The sequence below is a fragment of the Paramisgurnus dabryanus genome, chromosome 2 (genome assembly GCF_030506205.2).
Source record: "Paramisgurnus dabryanus chromosome 2, PD_genome_1.1, whole genome shotgun sequence".
Lineage (NCBI taxonomy): Eukaryota > Metazoa > Chordata > Actinopteri > Cypriniformes > Cobitidae > Paramisgurnus > Paramisgurnus dabryanus.
The window spans coordinates 13,555,974-13,582,600 of NC_133338.1; positions in this window are offsets into that span (position 1 = coordinate 13,555,974).

Here is a 26,627-nt window from a genome sequence, read left to right on the forward strand (position 1 = left end):
TTGCACCTGCTGCTTATATACGCACCTGGTGGGGCGGCGCCAGCATTATGCAAATATCTCAATGCCAAGTTCATTGGCGTTTTAGTAGTATTCGAAACAGATTGGTCTCTCTAAACGAGTTCCCAATTCGTCAGTCACGACGTGACATCGTAGTGACCGACTGAAAGGGAACCATACTTTAAGAGGGAAACTCAGCCGAGCCCATTATGAATTTATGTGCTTAATGACATATCTGACTAGAAGGACAAAAGTGTGGATTAAAGCATCTGCTAAATTATTACGTGTAAATGTAGAAGTAAACATAAACCTGTCATGATACAATTTTGTGAAAGTTTGCACTTACGCCTTTGTTTACATACAGTGTCTTTCCATTGGGTATTAAACCCATTCTTATTCTTGCCATACAGACTCACTATGGTTGTGGTGTTGCATGTCTGTCCTGCCCCGTTTGAAACATTCTCAGCCTTAATCAGCACAAAAAATAGAATACATTTAAGAAATGTCAAGTGATTGCCAACATAGACACATCATTAAAAGGGAGTCAAATGGTACATTACAGTTTTCTCTGAGCTTTCTCCCAGTTGTTTTATCTTTTCTGTTTCCCTTGTTTCCCAAGGCGAGCACATTTCAAGTTCAGGTGCACGCGGGAAGAAATCCGCGCTCGTTACAAGCTGTCTTGCACTAAGTGAAGCCCAACAAACCCTCTATGGGAGGAAAAGCATGCAGTACGTATATTAATGTGAAACTATGATGATTAAAAACAATAACTATCGCCAACTATTGTCATTCAAGCCCGCTTTCAGCCATATGACTGACGATTGTCGATACAAAATAGGCTACTATCATGCACTAGGGATGTAAACGGTTCATTGATTATCGATTAATTGTCGACAAGAATTTACTCTATTAAATTAAAATAATTTCGAGTAATTGAACATTGCGAACGTGACACGAGATTCTCACGGGAAATTTTTGCGGGTGGCGAGAGACCAGATACAAACTTGAGGCCGCAAAACATGAGGCAGTCTAACAGAGTGGAGTGTGGGAGCATTTCAAGTTAATTAACGACGACAAAGACACCCAATGTAAACTCTGCAGCACAAGGAAACTCTGCACCCAATGTAAACTCTGCAGTACAACAGCTCTACGAGTTCGTTGAGATACCACCTGAATAACCTGCATGCAGCTGTGTTGCTCTGAGAAAATCTGTCGCCTTCACAACCTACAATCGCTGCTATAGTGGGACGGTGAGTATGTGACCACAAGAGAGCTGAAGGCATTACTCAGAGGATTTGCGGCATGATCGAAAAAGATATGATGATAATTAATTAGTACCACTGATGGTGAGGGATTTCAGGAGATAATGCATTTCATGGAGCCAGGTTATAATATCCCTACTCGACCGACCATAACTACCCACTTGGAAGCATGCTACTAAAACAAGGCGGCTAGGCTAAAAACACAGTTAGCCGTGGCTAATGTGGGTTTGACAACGGATTGTTGGACGGCACTGATTACAGAAAGCTACACGACAACCACTTGCCACTACATTGAAAACGACTGGCAGGTAAAGTCAGCTGTCCTTCTCACAGAGTCTCTCAGTGAGACATACAGCTGATAATTTAGCTGACAAACTCAACCAAGCCGTGGAGTCATGGGGACTCATCGGATGTGAAATAGACTGAAATAGGCAAACATTTCATGTACAGAGTTCCACCTGGTTTAACAAACCTGTATAAATTTCATTGTTTTGATGAAGAAAAAGGAACATATTTTCTGAAACGTCTGTACCCAAACCTTTTCTTGGACCCCTTTTTCTTCCGTTGTATTTTTTTTACTATGGAAGTGAATGGGGTCCACGAACTGTTTGGTCACAAACATTTCTTAAAATGTCTTCCTTGGTGTTAAGCAGAACAAATAAATTTATACAGGTATGTAAAAACATGAGGGTGAATAAATGACTACAGAATTTTCATTTTGGGGTGAACAATCTCTAAAATAAAACTGATGCTAGATTTCTCCTTTATTTAATTTTAACAGGTTGAGTCTGGAGACCTCACATCAACCACAGTGATAGCAATGATTCTGGACCCCTCGGCATAAGCATATTCTGATCCCAGCAAGCAGAATCTCAGTTCATTCCAAATGGCTTGAACTGGCTATGCCAGAACATGTGGGCTCCACATCAATAAATGAAGCCACCACTGGAGATGATGTGCCAGTCCAGGGAGCTGCACTTCAGAGACACACTTCTGCTATGACTCTTCTACTGGGTGAAAACTATACCACAAGCAGCAACGATGAAATAGAAAAGGAAGTGGACATGTTTCTGAAGGATCCCTCACCACTCCTTGATTCCAGTCCCACAGAATGGTGGAAAGTCAATGATGTAAGATTTCCGAAGCTGGCAAACGACGAAATCTGTGCATACCAGGCACGTCTCTCCCATCTGAACGTGTGCTTTCAGCAGCTGGCCTCACTGTAAACAGGCTGCGCACATGACTTACTCCTGACCATGTTAATATGTTAATTTTCTTGAACAAAAATATAGAGGTCTAGGTCAGGAGCCTATTCAAAGCATTTTGAGACAGTAATGTTTTTGTTTCAGGAGAGGTAGCCTATATCTTAATTTGACTGTTCTAAGGGACACCTTCTTATGTTACTGTCTCCTTACTCAGGGATGATTTAAATTGTGTTCAGTTCTATATTTGAAGTTTCCAGGTCTAGTAATCTTACTGCTACCTTTCTCCAGACCTGCCAACCTTGGAAGAAAAATTTGGGTAGCAACTTACTGCAGTGGGGCAGCGCGAGGTCAGGCACATTTGCTGATCAGTAGTGATTGAGTTCACATAATCACTTATCACAACTTATTACTAAGCACATAATTCCCACTCACCACCATATCTACAAGTAGGCTATGAAGAACTCTTTTAATGAAAAGGCAATCCCAAAAATATGCCTCTTTAAGAACTTAACAAAATTGAAAATTGTACTGGTCTTGGGCATATGTCCTAAATACATGGGACATTATAAATAACAGAGAATCAACAGAAAGCATGCTATATTCTTGCTTTATTTTCCAGCAGGCCCCGTTGACATGAAGCTCTACTGGGGCACAGGCCTCCCACTACTTTTTCTTTAACATACCTAACATGAACAGTATTGATATGTTTTAAGGCATAAATGCCATGTTAGCAGATTTGCATTCTACAGTACTGATGATAATGAGTCTTTAACAAAAAATTACAATAACATTATGTCACAGGTCGGAGCGGACCACCACTATCGTGCGTCACGCTCCTCCCTCAGTTTTCACCCCGAGGAGGTCCCAAAACACCCCAATGACCAACGGACGAGAAAAGTAAAATGTAACAATGTTTATTAAATTAAAAGAGGGAAATATAGCTGTAAGCAGTGATACGGGGCCAAGCAACAATGGTCCTGTAACACACCATGAAGCCGAAAGGACATGCAATTGAAGAATGCAATGTAGCAGATATGTATGGAAACTTACAGGACTCAAAGATGAAAATCCCCTGAGGTAGTCAAACCTGTTCGAACATTTGACTCTAGATTACACAAAATTGTCAACCATTTTTATTGCAGCCCCATTATGGATTTGAACCCACAACCTCTGGAGTTCATGCCCATCATGCATTTGGTTGAGCTACTGGGAAGGCATACATTCCCTCTGAAGATGTACTCAGTAGAATTTTAGTTGATTAAACAGTTTAAAAGTTATTCCTGATTGACAAATGTATTACCTTTGAACAAAGATAAATATCTTTGTTCAAATTGGTCATTTCTATGCAGCTCGGTCCAAAGATAATCTGAGCCAAATTGTGTAACAATTCAACAAACACTGCAAAAGTAATAGCAAAAAAACTGAATACTGTACTTTTCAAAATGGCCGCTACTACATTTTTGAACTGGTGGTGATGCTTGGCCACCAAATTTTGCAAGCAGTGCAGAACATAGAAAACAGACTGGTTGAGAATAATAGGTGAGAATTAACTCAAAATAGAATCTTAATAGAAAAACATAACACATGCATCAGACAAGAATCGAACCCTCAACCTCTGAGTTTTCATGCATGTGATTTATTAGACTGCGCTACACAGTGGTTGTAGCTGGCCAAGGTTTTCAGAGCTGCAAGCATTCAAATGGCCCAATCAAGGAAGGCGCAGAAATGACATCGCAGAGCAGAAATAACAAAATTACAATTTATATGAGAATCAGATAGTTTAAGTGAGAAGAGTTAAAGTTTAAGTCAAGAAAAAAATTTTGTATAGTAATGCACAACACGTTATAATACAGTCATAATAATTTATTAAAACTGCAAGCAGTGATGGAAGGGCCCTCGCACACATGACACCGCCACGCCGTGGCATAAGAATTAAAGGGAACAGTAGTAAATAGGCATTTAAGTATGTAAACATAGGTGAACCATTTAAAAGTGTAGTATAATGTGCCACATTTCCTGTTCCTAATTACAAATGACAGCGAGGTAGCATTGTGTAAGATAGCATGAGAGAGAGAGAGAGAGAGAGAGAGAGAGAGAGAGAGAGAGAGAGAGAGAGTGAGCGAGTGTGAGTGAGTGTGAGTGACTACATGTAAATATTGGCACATAGATGTGTTCAGTCCAGGACTCTTATCAATCATGTGAAGTTTGGGACAAATCCGACTGAACGTGAATGAACATGAAAAATCTAAACGGGACAACATACCTTTGTTTAAAAATTGTGCGCAAGTCATAATCCATCCATTCTCATGTTTGTAAATTATCTTCACCAAGCAATCGCAGTATGACATCAACTTGCATTTGTAGTCCACAAAGGTAATAATTCTAAGAAATGTTCATATATTCTTAGATGTTTACATCGGCTTCATGGAAGAGAACGATCTGCGATTGTTGTTTCCACTAAAATATTCACACTGCGCTGTACACCCGTGTTAAAACTCCATAGTATGTGTGAGCTCGCTTTTAGTTTTAGTTTCAGTCTCTCCGTATCCGAACAAACAATCCACTCGCTCTGTGTCCGTCTGACAAAACAATCCACGTAGCCTACTCCGTTTTCTGATTAAATATCTTCCTTTAATCCTGTGTATCATTTAAATCCAACAGAAAACAAACAATATATGACCAAAGAGCGCAGTCCCTGTGTTCCAATGCAAGGGCTGCACCCTACTAAGCATGCGATAAAAGGTGAACACTCTGCCTTTCAAGGCGCTCAGAAGTTTGCGAAGAGAACTGAAATGAGACGGTCTAACCTTCGGAGGACCCATAATTTGCCTCATCTGCTGCATGCGCATCGCGCCTGTCAGCAGGACACAGCGGAGACGTTTCTAACTTATTAAAATAAATATGAAATCAGAAAAATTATAATTTATTTTAGAAAATATGACATGTTGACACAATTGTCTCCAAGTTTTTAAAGAGACACTACACAATTTTAATACATTATATATTTTTGTAAACATGCAGAATATTTGTCTAAATGGTCTAAATGATATACATAAATAAACTAAGTTTACATATTAAGATAATTTCTAACAAAAATATTCAAAGGTTGAATCTAAAGCAAAATAGGCTCCTACAGTAGGTGATATATTAGAGTCTTACGTGTAAAATAGCCCATCCATATCATTTTATTGTTTGACTGTTCAGTACTGTTCATATTTACATTTAAAAAGCAGACATAAAAGTAACTTAAAAGTTACTTTTCTAAGTAACTAATTACTTTTGATATACAGTAACTGATACAGTAATTCAGTTTCTTTTAAAAGAAGTAACTAGTAACTGTAACTAATTACTAATTTTCAGTAACTTGCCCAACACTGGTGACTATTGACATGTAGATGTGTTCAGTCCAGGACTATATTAATCATGTGAAGTTAGGGAAAGATCAGACATTGCATAATCAGTGTAAACATGTCACTTCCTGTTGCCAGCTGGTGGCGCTATAACCATAAGTGACTATTGACATGTAGATGTGTTCAGTCCAGGACTCTTATTAATCATGTGAAGTTTGGGACAGATCAGACATTGCATAATCATTGTAAACATGTCACTTCCTGTTGCCAGCTGGTGGCGCTATAACCATAAGTGACTATTGACATGTAGATGTGTTCAGTCCAGGACTCTTATTAATCATGTGAAGTTAGGGAAAGATCGGACATTGCATAATCATTGTAAACATGTCACTTCCTGTTGCCAGCTGGTGGCGCTATAACCATAAGTGACTATTGACATGTAGATGTGTTCAGGTCAGGACTCTTAGCAATCATGTGAAGTTTGGGACAGATCGGACACTGCATGCCTGAGTTCCAGCAACCTGTTTCATAGCGAAACATCAAACTTTGGCTGTCCGAAACAGACACAAATTTTAATATAGAATCAAATCCTTCGCAATTTAGCATCACACAGGCCTTAAGATGAGACTCGCCTAATATGATGATGATCCGACAAAAACTGTAGGAGGAGTTAGTTAAAGAATGACTGCTGGAAATGAGAAAAACTGAGCCAAAATCTGAGAAATAATTCAAAATAGCTGACTTCTTGTTTGGTTTAGGGCGTTGCTCCAAGATTCTTTTTTGTAGGGCTTGTATTAATACATGAGCATACCGAAATTCGTACATGTAAGTTAAACACAGTCCAAGGGCTGCTTCATTCAATATTTGAAAGTGGCGCTAAAACATGTTCCTTCAGGTTGCCAGCTGGTGGCGCTATGGCTATAAATGAAAATTGTTATGTAGATGTGTTCAGGTCAGGACTCTTAGCAATCATGTGAAATTTGGGACAGATCGGACATTGTATGCATGAGTTCCAGCAACTTCCTGTTTCATTGGAAAACATCAAATTTTGTCGGGCCAGAACCGACACAAATTTTTACGTAGAGTAAAATCCTTCACAATTTAGAATCACAAATGCCTTAAGATGACACTCACCAAATATGAAGATGATCCGACGAAAACTGTAGGAGGAGTTAGTTAAAGTATGACGCCTGGAAATGACAAAAACTGCGCCCAAATCACAAAAATAACTCTGAATAGCTGACTTCCTGTTTGGTTTACGGCTTCGCTCCAAGAGACTTTTTTGTAGGTCTTGTCATGCTACAGAAGCGTACCGAATTTCGTAATTGTACGTCAAACACAGTCCGAGGGCTGCTTCGTTGAAAATTTGTAGGTGGCGCTATAGAGCCATTTTCCCACGCCTAATTCTAAAGCCCACACCACATGTAAATTTTCATCACTCTTGACATCTGTGCAAAATTTCATGAGTTTTCGAGTATGTTTAGGCCCTCTAAAGTCCGGCTGAAGTCGGAGAAGAAAAAGAAAAAAATAATAATAATAACTCCTTGAAGAACAATAGGGTCCTCACACCCCGGTGTGCTCGGGCCCTAAATATGACAAAGAGACAATGTTACAAGGACAGTCAACTTTGGACATGTATTTCTCGGGAAAGGCAGAGAATATCAAAAATGTGTTTGGTAATTTCTGTACGGATTGCTCCAAAGTTTATGTGAGCAGAGTCTGGCATAAAAAAACTTAATTTGCAAAAGTAGTAGCGAAAAAACTACTTCACACATGCTATGAAATAAGATATGAACAGAATGTTGGAAACTGACAAATGAGATATCGTTGCAATCAACATAAACAAGTGAATAAAAATTCACAAAGATAATGAATATCACACAAATTTTTCAGAAGTTATAGGCTGTTTTACAAACCCTAGGTGGCCCTGTCTTTAGATTTCCCAGGTACCTTCAGGACATCATACCGATGCTCCCTACCAATTTTTGTGCCCATACATTATATAGATCAATAGTTATCACAATTTATGATAAAATTCAAACTGACAGTTTGGTAATTTCCAGCATAATATATATATTGACAGATTTGTCATGAGCCAAGGAATCCATAGACACCAAGATCATAATTTTCTATCAAACATTTAAATAGTTATGGGCAAAAATAGCCATTTTTCATATCTCATGACCCATAGGTGGCTCTGTTCTCAAATTTGGAAAGTTTCATTTCAATTGATCAAAGAATGATCGAGATAATGATTCAGAATGAATTTTGGGTCGACATCGATAAATGTACGCATTTATTACTTTTGAACAAAGATATAAATCAAAATTCTGTTTGGTCATTTCTCTGCGGCTTGGTCCAAAGATTATCTGTGCAAAATTGCGTAACAATGCAAAACAATACTTTTCAAGATGGCTGCTACTGTAATGGGTTGAGTCTTAATGTAAGGTGTTCATTGTAATGAGTGTGAGGAGAGCAATCAGATGTACTTGGTAGAGTTTTTGTTGATCAAATTATTCTACATTTATAACCATTTGAATATTGAATTTTTAAACGGCTGGTGGCGCTATAGAGTTAATGCTAGAGACCCCATAGTTGGTCACATGACTATTTAGGACCACCACTACAAGTGTGCCAAATTTCATAATTTTCCTATGTACGGTTCATAGGGCTGCCATAGACTCCCATTGGGGAGGAAGAAATATAATAATAAATATAGCTGCAAGCAGCAATTCGGGGCCAAGCACCTTCAACGCAATGAGCACCCAAAGCACAGCAAGCACCACCAATGGCTCACATAGGATTCGAACCCATGACCTCAAAATCTCAATGCATGGGATTAACCTGATGCACCACCCAGTCGACATGATTCAAAAACGCTGCAGCAAAGAGTTTTAGAGCTGCAAACATTGACATATGTGACCCGTCACGGAAACCAGGGGCACAAGTCGGCAGCACAAGTTTCGAGAAAATGAGAATCAAAGTTTTTTTTTTCAAAATTTGTGATTTTCGTTTTATTGCAGAATCTGTTAGTTGAGATCACGAAGAAGCCTCTCAATGTTTGAGATAGCAGTTTATGTATATTTAAAAGCGTACATTTTGCGGTTGAAATAGGCTTGTTTTTCCAGAGATTCTAGCGTGCAGCGGGGGGCGTCATTGTCTGTGTGTATATTTACATACTGGATAAGCTTGTGTTTTCGCCTCCGCCCCCACAGGGAACAGCGTGACTACTGAATAAGGATAGTTCGCCCAAAACTGAAAATTATGTCATTAATGACTTACCCGTATGTCGTTCTAAACTCGGAAGACCTCCGTTCATCTTCGCAACACAGTTTAAGATGTTTTAACTTTAGATTTAGTCCGAGAGCTTTCTGTTTCCTCCATTGAAAATCTATGTACGGTTTCCATGTCCAGAAAGGTAATAAAAACATCATCAAAGTAGTCCATGTGACATCAGTGGGTCAGTGAGATTGTGGTGAAGCATCGACAATACAGTTTGGTCCAAAAATAGCAAGAATTGCGACTTTATTCAGCATTGTCTTCTCTTCCGGCTCGAGCGTGAAGTCACGCGACTTGTAGTGACGCGGCTGCCCTGTTTCTCAGACATGTTTGCTTAGTTTTATTTATTTTTTTCAAACTTATACTATAAGTTTATGAAGCTCGGGCGCACTGTTGTGGTTTTCCTTTTCCTCAAATTAAACAATCTTCAGTCTTAGGTTTTGATTTCAAGAGATAGACTTTTATTTTCCGGACAAAATAAGAAGCCGAGACCACCCTGGTGAATCCCCCCCAGAACCAGAGTGTGGTCCTGGGAGGGTCCTCCAAAATCAGTCTGACCCTCTGAGCCAGGGTTTGGTAAATATATAGGTCTTTGCTCCCACCCCTCATGGTTAAAACAATATAGGATTTGCTTTGGCTCCCTCCCCTCCGTATGCTTAAAACAATATGTTTCTGTTCAGGCAAAAACCACATGACATCCCTCAGACCAGTGTCTCCTTTCCTTGACCTATTTGACCCTTGGCTATTTGCTAATACTAAAACCTTTTGTGCCCTGAAACATGAATACACACATCTGTTCCACACAGATGGCTTTTACAACTCCTACCACATAAGGCCCATGTTTTTAAACTCCTGACTGACCCACCCCCAGCATAACACCTGACATAATGCATAACTTCATGGTAAACAAATTGCATGTGATTATAATGGTAAACTCATATTCATGTAAATTGGGATTAAAATAAACTTCTTCATAATCCCCGCTCTGAGGCTTAATTTAGCCTCACTTTTCCTGTTTATTTTAATCCGGAGGGCAGTTTCATAATTAAGCGTTTCAATTATTACTATCTTGTGACTAAAGAAAGCCACCATACATTACCAATTACCAAATTATGTCACAGCACTTCGAACTATGGACAATAAGAACAAACATCTTTCCATTCTCATTTTGTCTTGAATGTAAAAGTAAAAGAGCTTAAGTCCTAAACAATTGGTGTGCAATTGGTTTTGCACCTGCTGTTGGTTGTAACCACTATGTAGAATATATAATAAAATAACGTAAAAAGTAACCAAAATAAAAGCAAAGAAACCCAAAAACTAAAATAACTAAAAATAAAACAAAAAGTAAATCATTCATAATGCTAAATATTTGTTTCAATTCAAATACAACTTATTCCTCTTCTTCTTCTTCATCATCATCATCAGAGGTGCCTGAATTCTCATTTACTTGTTGTAAATTCAATACTGTTCTGTAACGTAAGTCCTGATAATATTCTTGTTGATTTCAAATTCATTTTTCCTTAATATTTTCACTTCCCTACACCTCATTTACCCACTAACCTTTAATTAACCTTGATTCAGTATATGTTGTCGTGTATTTCTCCTGACTGCATCTGGCTGTTCTCCTCAGAGAAATTAACGCCTTATCGGTATACTTAATAATCCACTTTTGATTGTAGTACTGTACATTATTTATTCATTCATTCTGTATTTTTATTCTGACAAAACTTTATTAAATTCTTTATTTAGCTTAATCCCATGCCCTAATCTTATTTGGTATCCATTTGGTTGATCAACAGAATCTACATATAATTTATGATTAATTGTTTTGTTCATCCCTTAATGAGGATTCCAAATTCCCTTCTATTGCAGTGATTTCCATGTATCCATCATATTTACGTACCCTTTCTCTCCATCCTAATGATAACGAGGTCAAACATATCTTTTTCTACAAATCCAAAATAATTCTCCAAACGATATTGTTTGATCTTCAAATATCTTCATTGTATATGTTGCTCTGATTTGATTATAGTATTCTTCTAATAGCATTTCTCTTCTCACTTTTACACCTTAATCTAGACTTTTTGATGTCTTCATAATATATCTAGAGTTTTTATAGTTGATTCGTTCAAGATTCCTGTTATAAAGCATTCCCTATTGACTTTCCTTAAGTCTATAATTCCACAAGGCTTACATTTTCTTGATTGTAATCCTACTGTACCGTTCTAAAAAATCTCTATCCTTCCTTTTTTTTTATGTTTTGTGAACATACTACCATTGACACAAATTTCTAAATTGTGGCCTGTAAAATTTATTTTTAAACTCAGAATTTCCCAAAAGACCTAAATATTATTCTGACCTTAACTCTTTCTCTTATCCATTAGAATTTTTGTTGAATTCATCACCCTATTTATGTGGACTTGAAAATGTTATTACATTATTGAAAGCTGGTTAAGTTTAAAGCATAAAAAGCAACTTTGCAAACCTATTTCCTTAACTTTAAATATTCCCCATTTGTATCATTTATTATCTTTGGGATGTTTCCAATAAAATGTCAACCTTATGTTCTCTGTTCAATGTCTCTATGTTTTCAGTCTTTCTTTCAGATTCTGTTCCTTTGAGATTGTTGCAGATCTTTCACTGGGTCTCGTTTAAGGCAAAAGTCCATCGCCAGGAAGTTTAATTGAATGTAGCAATGCAAATCTTCTGTAGTAATCGGCTTCGTTCTTTAATTGACTGTAGCAATGCAAATCTTCTGTAGTAATTAGCTTCGTTCTTTTCCATTCAATTTCTTTTGACAATTTCTCTTTTTCACTTCTTCAACTCGGTGCTCAAAACTTTGCTCTCCATCCGTCGGTATACTTGAATTGCTTTTACTTTGATTTGGTTTTGATGTTTTTTCATATCATGGCATTCTTTCTCCTTCTCTCCTTCCTACGAGCTCTGATGCATTGGTTGCTCCTCCCACTTGGACATTCTGGGGTTGCTCTCATCCTTCTGTCTCCCCCAGTTTAGGCCCCTGTGGCCGTGTTTAAGCTTCTCCGATCTGTCGACTCTCAGATAAGCAAGATCATCTCGCACAATGAGGCATGTTGTCTCATCTCCTCCTCCTCCTGCTCCTTTTATTTTCTGTACACAAATAGCTCAATAGATAGACAATTAGTTTCTTTATATAACACTTAACTCCATATTTCCTCAATACACATAGGTCGATCGGCGAATATTTCATGCAGTGTTAAAGGTGTACTTTTGTTAGTTTACATGCTCATTAATACAAGGTAAAACATCAATTCTGTTAAGATTAGTATGTTTACACATTTTCTTAAGTATGGCTTTGATGATAATTCCTTTTCTATACCTTTTTATCTACCATCCCTTGTGATTATAGATGAGTCAAATTTTTCTTCACTCTTATCCGTCAAATCAGTTTTTTCGTTCTTATCACAACTCAAAATCTTCATTCTTATCACGAAACAGATACTACATTTTCATTCCACTTATTCACCCCATGTACATCTATGATAATAATATTTATGACTGAGATTTTTCACTTCAAGCTAAAAAGATCTCCTGACACTCTGAGGCCCTTTTTATCTTCCACATCTGTTTGCTCGTGCCGGCAACATCAACTGTTTTCCTGTGAGCCTATTATTCAATGACAACCAATCACTTGATCAACCATTTAGCGTTAATCAACCAGACTAACTTTTCAGCATGTTGGAATGGCGGTTCATCCATTCTATACCCGTATAATGTTTTTTCCTCATAAGTAAATACCTAAATGCAAGTATCTATTTCTTATCCAAAACAGAATTCACAGTAAAAATGTTTATCAAATGGAGAAACACTTGTCAGCAAAGTATGTAGTTTTTGGAACATCAATCTTTTCTTGTCATTAATTGCTCTTAAATCGTAGACTAGATACAATTTAGATTTATTTGCTTGAAATGCTAAGTTCGTTACAATCATTTGTTATTTCTTTTCTCTATTCTCACAGCTTTTTCTTGTTTACCTATGGTGTTATTTGAATTTATTTATTTAATCTTTTTTATTTTCCTTTCTGCCATAGCTGTTCTATGCCATTTATATTTGCTTTTTAGCTTAGTACCATCATTGAAGTTCTAACTTCCTCTGTAGATACCAAATTTAAAAACCCCAAATTTTCATTATGCATTTCTTCCTGTCAGATTAATAGGTGTCTGATTTGATTTCAGAAAAGGTAGTCACACCTAACAACATAACTTCTTGATCAGCCTTTAAATTTGTCTAGCTGATTTTCTCATAAAGATTGTCTGTGTCCCTATAGTATCAAGGTCTTTTCTAAACATTGAACGGCTGTTTACTCTTTCCCCTTTTTCACTCAACGGCTTGTATGAAGATGGAAAGTTCAGTGTCCAGTTTTTCTCTTGTCTCCAAGAAAATTATTGTCTTTGTGAGTCTCCTTCTGGACTCCACTCAGTCTTTTTGGTGTTTCATCCTTGTAATTGTCTCTGACCATATGCAGTGCCCCCTTCACTGCTTGAGTTCAATTATAGTCCCATTCAAATAGAATGTGTTCTCAGTCCAGTTTATGAGTTACTCCTCTCTTTGCAACTCCAACACTTTGATGTTTTTCATTGTCTGTTTCTTGCCAGCTTTTTAGTCACTTTCTTGAATGTCAAAGGATGAGAGCTTTCAGCCTTTCAAGGTTTAACTTAACCCATTGCAAAATATTGCCTTTCAAATTTAAAATAAAATTTATTTTGTGACCACCTTCCATCATCAGATGAAGACTCCTCTTCATTTTGTTAAAAAAAAATTTTCTTTATATAATTTATCTGTGTCATTCACCTTTTAATAATTTTTCTGTCCTTTTTAATTTTTCATCTTTGTTTCCACCTTTAATAACTTTGTCTCTACTCTTTTTTTCTCTAATTTGTTATTTCTCTTTCAAAGCTTTACCTCTGTTTTTCTGTTAGATTTTGCTTAATCCTACAATTCCCTCGAGCTATGGGAGTTGACCTTTACAGGTCAAATCTGGTGACAATTTAAAACCCCCTCCCTTTCTCTCTCTCTCTCTCTCTCTCTTTCTCCCTTTGAGCATTTCTTTGTCTGTTAATTATCTCCTCTTATCTTTCATTAGTTTACATTTTTATTTAGTTGTATTTCTCCTTACACAATGCCACATCAAATGTTTCCTCATTTGAACATCCAATTATTCTATTTTCTAATTCTCCACACAACAATTGTTTAATCCTTATTTTTCCATTAATGTGACTGCCATAATCTTTTCTTTGCAATATAACACACCTTATATTTTATAATTATTTCTCATTTAACCACTTCACAAACGTATTGTTTTTATTTGTCCAATTTATATATTCTCCAAATAATTACTTAGATTTCCAATGTGTCTTTAAAATAAAATGTCCTTTATAATATTTTGTAATGTTTTGTCAAATAGAATCAAATACCATCACCAACATCTCTCCTTTTTTGGACAAGCAATCTTTTCCTATTGAGCACAATTTTTTTATTTTAATCAATCCTTTAAATGAATTATTTAATTTCTAGAAGTAGCTGTATACTTCACTGTAATAACTAATATTTTTGGCTACAATACCTCAGAACCACACTGTCTTCAAATCTAATCTTTAATACCCAGCATTTATAACTGTCTCTTATCCATACCCATATTCTCATCCTTTAAACTTTATTCCCTTTTTTTTATAGTTTTAAACAATCTTCACTCCTGTAACACAACACCTCTCTGTGGGCTCTTTAGAGCCACAGGAGAAAGACACACCCACTGCTCACTCAACCCCCACTCTTTCCACCTCAGACCTGCTCAAACAGACTCACTATATCACAGACACATTACATTCTCACACAAATAAAATAAAACAACTCTATCTAGACTACCTGGCCAAGTTCATCTTTCCATTACACTTCAGTCGACATGGAAAAGATTCACTTACACAATTTACCAATCCGACATGACAAATAAAACAAAAACGATATCTCTCATCAGCCCGGGCCTTCCACAACAACAAGACAAATAACACATAGACCGTACCTGACCTACAGGATTCGAGTACTCTTCTCTCCGAACCCCAACGTGTCTGCCCTGACACGGTAACACTCAGGTTCGCGAAACTTCTTAGGCATTTTCTCAACTTAACATTAAATCTTTATCCAAGCCACTCAACGACAAAAAATAAAACTCATTCACACATTAAACATCATCTGTCCTAGCACATATTCCTTTTGAAAATGAAACCCTTTATTCTTATCATTTAATCTAGTAATCTTTAATTTCCCCTTTTAATTCTTAAATTTGGAAGAGCGTTTGAGATTTGACCACCCCGAGCCCTCTCAGGTGAACAATACAATCTTTAAACAAGCAAAATTGATTGATTAATAGGTGGCCACCTGATTGCATTGCCCATCGAGAAAGTTAGCCGTGGTCTCAGGTTCTGTGCTCTTTTTGATGTCCCATCTGGTGTCAATTGTTTTTACCAAACCTTAAATTTCAAATGTATGTTTGGTAACCTATAAACCAAATTGTTAACCAAACCATTTTTCAGTAATAACCAATTAGCATTTATGTCAAACCCTTTATTTATTTGGGCTCTTTTTATTTTTTTTTTTGGCTCATTATTCCACACTCTAACCCAGTATTCATTCACCCTACACTCACAGGACAGCAATTAAACCCCCCTTAACAGCCCGCAGAGACTGCCCAAGGGAAACTCTCTCCTTGCCTGCCAGATGCACGTTCACATTTCTCTCACTAACACACAAACTGCAGCTGCATACACACTCAAAATTCAAACAAACAGAGTACATATATTTTCATACATAAAACCTTGTATGCCACCTCTTGATATCACCTTATATACCCAAATCGAATGACCATTACACCTCCTACAACATGGTCGTTAACTAAAACAATAAAATATACCACTTTTACACGGTATACTGTCAATATCGATAAACACTTCCAACCACACGACATTGACCTCTATATCATGCACCTCCGACCACTGATATAGACTTCTGTATCATACACTTTCAACCAACAGATACAGGCAACTCTTACGCGTTCTCTTCACTTAAAATCTGTTTCAATTCACCTCGATCATCAAAGCCAAAGTAACTTAATACAGATTCATGCATGCATGCCTTAATTAGATTGTACCCTTGAAATCAAAACCCAGTTCACCTATATGGTTCTTAAATTTAGAAGAGCTTAAATTTCTCACCACGTTGAGCAAATTCTGGCAAACAACACAAACCTAATTAATAAGCAAAAAGTGCTTACCTTGTATATGGCCATACGTTGTTTGTGTTGCTCGTCAGGTTCGCCCAGGTGGTGTGACTGTCCAGCTCTTTTCTATCTCGGGTTTCGGCACCAAATGTTGTGGTTTTCCTTTTCCTCAAATGAAACAATCTTCAGTCTTAGGTTTTGATTTCAAGAGATAGACTTTTATTTTCCGGACAAAATAAGAAGCCGAGACCACCCTGGTGAATCCCCCCCAGAACCAGAGTGTGGTCCTGGGAGGGTCCTCCAAAATCAGTCTGACCCTCTGAGCCAGGGTTTGGTAAATATATAGGTCTTTGCTCCCTCCCCTCATGGTTAAAACAATGTAGGATTTGCTTTGGCTCCCTCCCCTCCATATGCTTAAAACAATATGTTTCTGTTCAGGCAAAAACCACATGACATCCCTCAGACCAGTGTCTCCTTTCCTTGACCTATTTGACCCTTGGCTATTTGCTAATACTAAAACCTTTTGTGCCCTGAAACATGAATACACACATCTGTTCTAGTGATGGGCAATCCGGCTCTTTTCATAGATTCGGCTCTTCTGGCTCGGCTCCCTTAGAAGAGCCGGCTCTTATGGCTCCAGCTCTTTATTAATTTTTAGTATCTGTTAGACTTCTTTTTAAAGCCAAATGTAGCATTTGTGAATGGTATGTGAATTGGTATGCAATTTTTGTATCAATTGTTTTTATAAAAGCTGTATTTTTATGATTTTTTGTCAAAAACTACATAGTTATTTAATTAACATTATAATAAAACTTTAATTAAACAATTGAACAATGAACACAGAACCACAGCAAACCAAATAAATAAAGTCAAAATTAGTCTTTAGTGCAGGTTAGCATTTAGAAATATTAAATGCCTCAGCTTGCCTCAACTTTCTTCTTCTTTTAGTCCCAACGTGCTTACATTATACTGGCCTGTACTGTACCACTACACTGGCTTTTTGCAGCATATATCCCCCATTATTCTTTCACATAACAGTATAATCCTAGTCTGTTTTCCCATTTGATTGGATGCATCTTGTGCCACATACAAATAGGTCCCGTCCCTGCCTGCGGCTGAAGATTCGGCTCTCGTTGACGGGAGTCGGCTCTTCTCGTTCACTACAAAGAATCGGCTCTTAGAGCCGGCTCGTTCGCGAACGACCCATCACTAATCTGTTCCACACAGATGGCTTTTACAACTCCTACCACATAAGACCCATGTTTTTAAACTCCTGACTGACCCACCCCCAGCATAACACCTAACATAATGCATAACTTCATGGTAAACAAATTGCATGTGATTATAATGGTAAACTCATATTCATGTTAATTGGGATTAAAATAAACTTCTTCAGCACAAAACAAAAGAAAGATAAAAGAAGCTGGGGCGGAACAAATAACAGTCAGCCGCATCGTACGTCAGCCGCGTCACTGACTTTATGGGGCACCGCAGTCGGATGACGTCAAAGTACCGCGAGAGCTCTTCAAGAAATCTTACGGAGTAGTTTAATTTCGACTTGCTCTCGCGGTACTTTGACGTCTTGCAGCGCAGCATGAAGTCAAACTCATAAGTTACACAGAGACCCTATTTTAAATACAAAATTTGAAGGCGGGTTCATGTGTTTAACGGAACGCAAATACCGGACTGTAATCTGATAAACCCTTACATGTTACGATGTAAATAGTCCTCAAATTGTATATTATATTGTAGGGGTGACCCCGAATAGTCGAAGATTCGATGCATCGATAGGATAAGCCTGATTCGACTACCAATCTCACAGTCGAATCCTCGCAGATGTGTTACGAAATGAGGATCATTCAATTTTGGCCGTATATGTGCACACATTATCTGATTTCACATATAACAGCTTTCTCATAATATATTAATATACTGCATATTATGATAATGCTGCAAATAATATGTGAAGTAGCAGCTTTCAATAAATATTTTTAAAATGCGTTAATAAATCCAACAACCACTGTGACTGGGCTACACGTCCATAAGAGGTTTATATGTTAATAAACCATTGCCTCTTTGTTTCTACATTTAAAAGAAAAAGGTGGCAAATTATATTATGCCTTTCGTTCTTTTAATAATTTCTATATTTTATTTTATTTATAAATCACTTTGGGTTATCTGATTTAACTATTTGGCTTGTGTTTTGTTTCCGTGCACTTGAGGCATTTTGCATATTTGTTCTGCACTTTGTTACTTTTGACCTTATTTTATTAACAAAATTGTATTTATTATAAACGTAAATTCTGATCTAATTTAAGTCTGTAAATTTTGGATAGCTTTTCGTTGTATCGATGTTGCGCTATTGCGTGCTGGCCATGCTTGCGCATGCAATTTAGCCGAACAGGCTAGGTGCTCTGCATCTCATATTTAGGAGTTTATCAAACTAAACATTAAAAAACGGATGTTTTTCGACGAGTATAAGTTTTTAAAATGTATTGAAAACAGAGTGGTTATCTTCAAAAGTCAAAAGTTAAACCACAAAACAGGTAAGCCGTTTTTTTTTTCGGTGATGAAACGGAAACTAGTATCTGCACCGAACCTATTTCTGCCTGACACGAATGTCTTTCTTGTGATTTAATATTATTGTCGGTCGGTGTTCACTTTCAAATGATAGCAAAGAGATTCCTGAAATAAATAATATCATCCGGTCTTTCTGTATCTAAAGTTAATACAGAGATGATCAAAGTCAAAGCAAGCAAGCAGGTATTTCTGTGCTAAATAATAACGCGTATAGTGTCTATAAAATCATTAATTTCAGTGTTTTTCTTGTTATAAATTAACGTTTTGTATATATGGTTATATACAACGAATTGTACATAAATATTAGTTTTTATCATTTACAGTCACAATCACAAATTATTTGTCATTTCTCATTTGTCGGTTTTTTTTTGGTCATGCCTGCTTTGACGCGCTAAATCTCCAAATTAAATAAAAACAGTTAATTGTAGCCGGAGTTTCCAAAGCAGGAACACCTTTGTTATTTTTTTAGGTTTATTTATCAAAATGTATTTTTGTGTGATGGTCTGTAGATCGTGGCTTTAAAATGTTATGAGGAATAATTAAACAAATGTTGCCTTACATTTTACCTAAAAAAAAAATATATATATAATATATATATATAAATGCATCGTCAGTTTTGTCTTCTTTTATTACTTGAAAGACAGTTTTGGTCACTTTATCAGAAAGTTGTTTATGTGTGCTGCTTGTGAAAGACAATAAAAGTTACCTGGCCCCTTCCCAACCCATGCACACAAACATAGATGATTCGACTATCGGTCGACTATGGAAAGATTCGACAATTCTGATTCGAATATGTAAATCCTTAGTCGAGGACACCCCTATTATATTGTATTACCAGAAGTACATGCGAAATCTGATGTACTAATAGACTATATATTTCACGGATTATATACATTTGTGGACAAAAATCATTGGATGATTCACACATCTGAAACAGACTGGATTCGACTTGTGATCCCCACAAAGGTAAAAGTCCTGTTTATTTTTGCATGTTGTTCATTCGGACTTCTGTAATAAAATACTACATATGATGCTAAAACATCTGTAGCCTATCTCAAAACGGCTTTACAGGGGGTATGTCTTAGCTAAATGAGATGTAAATGAGCCCTATGGTCTCTCCAGCCAGGGAAAAGGGAAAGTGTTAACTTTTCTTTCTCAAATTTTTTCAGCATTCTCCTTCTTGAATGTGTTACATTCAAATGGCCACAACTTCTCCAAATCTTATCAGATTTCCATGTGTTACACATCATTAGAAAGCTTAGAAACTGCAATTTCAGAATCTATGAATAACTCAAAATGCCCCAGATCCGACTTGTGTCCCTACTTTCCGTGACTGGTCACATATGCCAATCACTGAAGGTGCAAATATGACATTGCAAAGTAAAACAACAGAAGTACAATGTTTATTAGAATGAGATTACTTTAGTGAGAATTAAGTCGATACAAAAATGTTGTATAGTAATGCACAACATCTGTAAATAGTGTCATATTAGTTTAATATGTCAAAGGGATAACGTCACAGGCACGGTCAACTTTACAGAGGTATTTGTCAAAAATTTGCTATGTAACAGAAAAATATGTTCAGTCATATATGTGTGGATTTCTCCAAAGATTACAACAGCAGAACCAGGCACTAAATAGACAACATTTGTAAAAGGAGTAGCGAAAAAACTATTTTACATATGCTTTAAAGTAACACATAAACAAAATTTTGAAATATTGTTGCAATCGGCTTGAACCAGGGTATACAATTATACACAGAAAATTAATATCTGACAAAGTGTCTAAAAGTTATAAGTGGTTCTGTTACAGTTTATAACCCCTAGGTGGAGCTGCTCTGTATTTTCCCAGGTACTTTCAGGACATCATGCTGATGCTTTCTACCAATTTTGTTGTCAATATGTGGTATAGTTCAAAAGATATCACACTTTATGACAAATTTCAAAATGGCATAATACACATCGACAGATTTGTCATAAGCCAAGGAATCCATAGAGACCACAATCATAATTTTCTGACAAACATTTCAGTAGTTATGGGCAAAAAATGCCTTTTTTCATATCTCATGACCCCTAGTCATGTATTGGGTTTTTCTATTAATGTTTTGTTCTTCCTCATCAATTCTTCTCAACCTGTCTGTAGTTCACATATGTTCTATTTTTCCATGTTTGCTGTTGTTGCTCTGCATTGTGGTGGTTCTACTGTAATGGGAGGAGTCTTACTGTAAAGTATCAAATTCAATAAGCTGGATGAGAGCAATCACGTGTACTTAGTAGAAGAGGACAGGAAGCAACATAGAAGGTATCAATCACCCAAGGCGCATTGAGCTCCCAAGATGAATCAAGAACAAAAGGCGCAGCAAGTACCCAAAGCAGAGCAATCACAGAGTAGAACCACCACAGTGCCGAGCAGCAACAGAAAACACGGCAAAAATAGAACACATGTGAACTACAGACAGGTTGAGAAGAATAGGTGAGAAAGAACAAAACTTTAATAGAAAAACCTAATACATGACTGAGGTGATTTTCTCGAAACTTGTACTGCCGACTTGTGTCACTGGTTTCCGTGACCGGTCACATATGCTGTAAAATAGAATATGTATGCATAATGCACAAGTGAAACAATGACTGCATTTGGGAAGCATTTAGCACCTTCTCCCTACTGACAAAAGTTAATGATCGTTTTGTCCAAACGTATCACTAAATAATCATAAGTTCTGATATGATGTACCTACATTGTACCAAGTCACTTGAGTTGTTGTGGGAGGTAGCGAAGTCTGACGAAGTGCCCTCTGGAATACCATCGACCACAGGGCAACATTTATTAAGTGAAAGAGCCAACTCTTCAGATGGGGTGAGAGGAGGTGTTAGACGGGCCTCAGGCAGTTAGACGGGCCTGATATAGGAAATATGATCTGACAACAGTTAAAATAAAACCATTTTCCAGAATGTTTTTGTGCTCCATTTTGCAGAACGGCAACAAGAGACAATATTTCCCCCTCTGCTAAAGACCCTTTCGGAAGGGGAGCTGGTTGCAGGAATGCAAAGGTATTTCCTGGCTAGTGCAGACAATCTCGGATACTGCTCCTTGTGAGCCTTCCACCAGACTAGGGGGTCATCTTCACTGTCTGTGTTGCTTAAGAACAGGTAAGACTGTAGCTACAAGCTTACTATTTGTTCTTGCGGCGAGGATGAATCTGGTGGCTCATTGTTTCTTTGTGCTGTTTTGAAAAGGCTACCTAAGGTCTTTCGAGTCTTCTTTGCAGGACTGCCACTAGTTGAAGGGACACTTTCCTGTAAAGAACAAATCAGGTGTATTTTACAACAAAATTTTTTAACTTATTAAACAATTTAAATATTTAGTACATTAATACACATTAGATGTATAGATAGATTTACATTAACTGTGGTTAGCTTTGACATCTCTTCTTTCAGTCTGTTCAGGACAACAGTTTTGTTATCCTCTTGGACGTAAGTCATTTTAAATCTGGGATTGAGAGTTGTTGCTATGTCAAGGAGGTTCTGTATTTTCATCATTGTATTTTTCCTCCAGATACCCCAGGATCTTTGATTTTGATTGTGTGAATGAGATCAGTGTCATCTTCATTTACAGCCAAAACAGAAGACTTAAAAAGGTGGAGAGACAGTTTAACAGAAGACACACTGACATACAGCTCTCCTGAAAGAGCATCTGTGAACTCTGCCAGTGGAGTGAGAGTCTTGTCCACAGCTTCCAGGAGCTCTAGGTGCCTAGCCTAATGGTCTGAAGAGAGGACATGAAAGATGATGGCTTGCTGCTCAAGTATCCTCCTTACTATAGTCTGTCTAGATCCCCATCTTGTCGGACACTTCGTCTTGAGCTTGTGGTCCGGTAAACAGAGTTGTTTTTGTGCCTCAGAAATTTCCTTCTTCATCCTGCAACTGTAGCTTAAACACCCGACAAGCTTTTTGCACAATCCCATAGCACACTCAATTCGTAAGTCCTTCATTGCCTGTTCTAGGGAAAAAAAGGTATATTTTATTGATGTTAACACTCTGGGGTCGACGGCGGTGCGGACGCCGCAAACCCTTAAATTTTCAATCACTCTGCAAAGAGACTTAAATTACTCAGCTGATTTTTGACATGCAGATATGATTTATACATCATTTAAAACGTTAAAGTGTCTAGTTTTTTTCTGTCCACTCCCATTAAAAACAGAATGTTGTGCTTTTCGCAAAATTAAGAAAATAAACATGATGCGCGTTTTGTTCTCTCTCCCTCAGTGAAGTCCTTTCAGAAACGCGTCAGAAAAATAAACTGTAACTTAACGAATACTTGTCATAGAAACAAAAGATAAATGTCTACATAATGCTTGGAATGTCTACTTTTAGGCCCAATCCCATTTCTCTGTTTTACCCATTACCCTTACCCCTGCCCCTTAGTTTTGCATGTTCATGTGAGTGTAAGGCCCAATTGTGATAGCCCTTTCGCTCTCGTGAACGTGCCAAATTAAGGTGTAGGGGTAAGGAGTAAGACAGAGAAATGGGATTGGGCCTTAAATGATGTAAGTGAGATTGATATTGTCATTCGGTGTAAACTGTATGGAAGAAGGAGAGGTACCGTCTTTCTCTTGTTACCTCATTATCTGTAATGAGATGAGATCGCCACACCCCCACGCCATTGAAGTGAATGAGCAGAAACATCCATATGCATAACTCGTGCCTCCTGCAGTCAATGGATATGCAATCCACAATCCAGTCTCTCCATTCCTTGTTGTTTCATCCAATTGCACCAAACATGACATATAAATCCTTAATTACTTGCGTGTGTGTCAGTATCTCCAGACGCGAGTGTTTTCTTTGTTCTTCTGTCAAACAGTTCGCGCGGTTGGAACGCATATACACAAACACACGAGTCAGGAAACTCCGCGCACTTTTTGGTATTCTTATAAAATACGCGATTGCAAACAGTACAATCCTTATTTAGTTGCGTCTAAGCATATATCTCCGCACAGCAAGTTTATTAAACACAGGATCACTTGCGTGTGCACACGTTCACTGCATTCATGATCAACACGTGAGGTAATGGCGGCGACTGAAAAGAAACATTGATAAGTTTATCATGCTTGTCCCTTGTTGTGTTTCTACTATAATGATTACAAAAACACAAATAAGAGTCCAGACCACGATAGGCAGTTGTTCTTTTGAGCTTTTTACTGCACAAAAGTAAACCTCTCGCTGGCCAACTAAACACTAAACCTGTGTTCACTTTACGATGGCCAAACAGTACCTTTACCATGATTAGGCTACTATGGTTTTTTTAAAGGTAACTTATACTTTTGAAATTATTTAATGTGTGTGTATTTACATTATATTGAAAAGTAAACCTTATCATAGTTTTACTACAAATAAAGTTACATTCCTGTTGAACATCCCCACAAGGCTCATTATGTGGCTCATTATTCAACTCTTTTGTTCCTCAGCTTCATTATTCCTGGGGCAAAATCTAGACAGAATGGCGATACCGCCAGAGCCTGCATATCCCCAATTCTTTTTAACTCTTTCCCCGCCATTGACGAGATATCTCGTCAATTAAGAGAAAACGCTTCCCCGCCAATGACGAGATTTTCCGTCTTTCCGCAATACCGGATTATCCACCAGGTGGCGCCCTTCCGCAACTTTTTAAACCCGGAAGTATTGCCCTATGGCAAGCTGCTGCATGTCCGTGTCTGTTTTAAAGATCGCTCTGATTCGGATCTCTATGAAAAGTCTGTCACAAAAATGAAATTATCTCTGCTTTTTGCTCAAAATATGGTGTTTTTGCAAAAACCTACCCATTTTCAAAAGCTGATTGCAAAGGAACCACTAAAGGTAGGATGAAACCGTTTTTTTGTTTGAAAGCAGAGTGTCTGTTCTTTCATTTGGTATATTGTATGTTTATATATTTAAAGAAGAACATTTTCTGGAAGGCATTAAACTTTGGTGAAAATCATGAAAAACGCTGGCGCTGGCTGGCAACTTTTTTTAAAAACGTTGGCGGTGAAAGAGTTAAAGAAGTTATTGCCATTAGAAAAACCATCTTTAGTGCCAGAAGGCTATCAGACGCTGAAAAAAAGCGGCCACATAAACCCTGAGAGTGGATGGGCATAAGCCTGCTGACAGCTTGGTCTGCAGAAAACTCAGAACTGTAACAATCTGGCAGTTAACAGGATCTACATTGTGTGTCATGCACCATGCTTCAAAGACACCCCATTTAAGGCATAATTCTTTCTAGTGAAGGAGCCCTAGCACTCAAAATAGTGTCAATAACATCAGGTGACAAACCTGTGTCTGTCAGTTGGTACCCCTCAGTAGCCAAACATGGAGATTTCACAGGTCGGGCCTGAGATGCATTATCACATGAGACAAAAGGTCCCTCCTCTCCAGACTCGCCCATGGCGAACCGTTGAGGAGAGATATTATCTCTGAGAACCAGACTCTGTTCGGCCAACGCGGTGCTATCAATAAGAGGCAAGAGCCTTGCTGGCAAACTCTGACTAGAACCTGTGGGAGCAGTGCCACTGGAGGAAACACATAAAGGCGTTTGACTGGCCATGTGAGCGCCATTGCGTCCAGACCCAGGGGGGCCGGGGGACTCAGAGAGAAATAAAGGAGACATTGTGTTATCTGAAAAGAGGCCAAGAGGTCCACTCCTCTCTGTAAAATCAGGTGCATATCTGAGACACTATGTCTTTGTGGGGTTTCCATTCCCCAGTCAATAATGTCTGCCTGGACAGTAAATCTGCTCCTACATAGTTTTCCCAGAATGTATACTGTTCTGAGTGACAGGGACTTGTTCTGAGCCCAGAGAAATATCTGTCTCGCCATCTTGTTCAAATTGCGCGAGCGCAGACCTCCCTGGTGACTTATGTATAAGACTGTCGCTGTGTTTTCCACCCGCACTAGGACATGACAGCTTCTCAGTTGGGGGAGAAAGTATTTCAGGGCCAGAAACACACCCGTCAGCTCTAGGCAATTGATGTGCCAACCGAGCTGATGACCCTCCCCTTCCCCTTGAGCTGGACGACCATCTAAGATCGCACCCCAGCCCGTCAGGGAGGCGTCTGTCATTAGCAGTTTGCGATGACAAGTCGCTCATAGTGTGAAACCCAAGGCAACAAACCGGGGTCTGATCCACATAGTTAGTATACGAAGCCCGCAGCGCGTCACTTTTATTAGCCTTTGAGGGTTGGCCCTTGGATGAAAACCCTCTGGCTCTGAGTCTCAACTGAAACGGCCTCATATGCAACAGCCCCAGTGGATGCTGATGCCATGAGCCCTAATATCCTCTGATATTGTTTCACCGTGAGATCCTGGCCTAGCCTGACTCTGCTCAGGGTATGCTGAATGGTCGCGATTCGTGCGGGAGACAGATGTGCCTGCATTGTAATCGAATCCCAGACTATCCCTAAATAGGTCATTCTCTGGGCATGAGAAAGAACGCTTTCATTGGCGTTGAGTCTCAACCCTAGAAAAAGTAGATGTGCTAACACAATGTTTTTGTGTTGGAGCGCCACGTCTCGCGATTTTGCTAGTATTAGCCAATCATCCATGTAATTTTAAAATGCAGGTTGCCCCGGAGTCTTAATGGAGCCAGTGCTGCATCCATACATTTTGTGTATGTGCGGGGTGATAAAGCTAGGCCAACTGTAAGAATCAGGAAGTATCTGTTGTAAAAGCATGACCTT